A 1456-nucleotide genomic window follows, 5' to 3' on the forward strand; every position below is an offset into this window, starting at 1 on the left:
AGTTATGAAAAGAGATTATATAATCACATGACACAAACAAGGAAGCAATTTTACTTATGCTGCCTTCACGTGCTATCGGAATTATCGTAGCCTAGCCTACTAGTTTTCAAGTAATAAAATTGGACGTGAACGCCCTCTTAAGTCAAAATTTGAATGGGATGAGCTCGTACCACGAATTCAGAAGTGGTGGTAGGAAATCTCCGATAGCACGTGAAAGCAGCATATTCCCAGCAGACACCTTCATATCAATTTGACGTCAAATATTAGTAAAGACTTGATCAAGATGCTGTATAACATCATTTTAAATTAGGTTTGGACAGCAATTTATTGCAGTGTTAATTTGGTGAAAATATGAAATTAATCCCCCACTTAGGCTAAATTGATTTAATGTATAGGCCAATATGTTTGACGTTGAATTTAATGTCATGTTTTAGATGTCAAATTGACATCACATTGACATCATAGTTTAACTAGGATTTATATAAATTTATGGCATAATATGAATTGGTTGTCAGCTTGATTAAGTTTAAATAGCATTTTTTCTTAACTGAGGCCTTGAAACGCATCCATTTGGCACATTTCCCTTTGAACCGGGTTTAATTTGTGCGTAGTGTCCATTGCTAATGGTGCATTCAAGTCATGTCGTAAGGATCATATTTATGAGTAGCCTAGAACACACATGCCACCACAATGTTGTAAATACAAGTGGGAAGCTCTGGATTTTCTTTAAAGTCCCCCATTGGATCCCTTAAAACTCATCTTTGATCACCAAAATGACATATTTAAACTTTTTTGTTTTCCTGTTAAAAATGTCTTCATGCCTTAAAATAGCTTGAATGCAACTCTACACCCTTGCTTCATTTAGTATACGCGGAATGAATACTCATGAATATGCTAATTGGTATGCTAAAATCCCGCCGGCACGTTGACGTGATTGGTAACAAGGTAGTTTGTAAACTCCTACAAGGTAGAAACACCAGCTATATCAAACCGCGTTTTTGAGACTGTCTTTAGATCACTGCAGTTTTAAAGAGAAAATACTAAATTGTGCTGACTTATGAATTTGCACATGGTTTGTCTTAAAAGATACTAATTCTATTCTGGGTGTGCATCAGTTTAAAGATTTATGTTTTGCCGTTTTTGCCTTTTATTATAATAGGACAGTATGTAGACTGGAAGCAAAGTGGGAGAGAGAGATAGGGTGACGGGATCATGAAGTCCACAAGCTGGGACTTGAACTCAGGTCTCCCTAAACATAAAAGCAACATATGTAAGTGCACTGCCCACAAGGCTATCGGCACCACCTGGTCTGCTCTAGTTTTATAAATATTAGAACCTCATTGTGTAAGAAACATGGGGGGAACAGAATCCGATGGCAAACAATCCAGCTGTCGGAATCTGTTCCCCCGCCACCATAATGAGAGATGTTGATGTAATGGTTTAAAAGATCCTTATT

Source organism: Abramis brama (genome assembly GCF_963993115.1).
Source record: "Abramis brama genome assembly, chromosome: 10".
NCBI lineage: Eukaryota > Metazoa > Chordata > Actinopteri > Cypriniformes > Leuciscidae > Abramis > Abramis brama.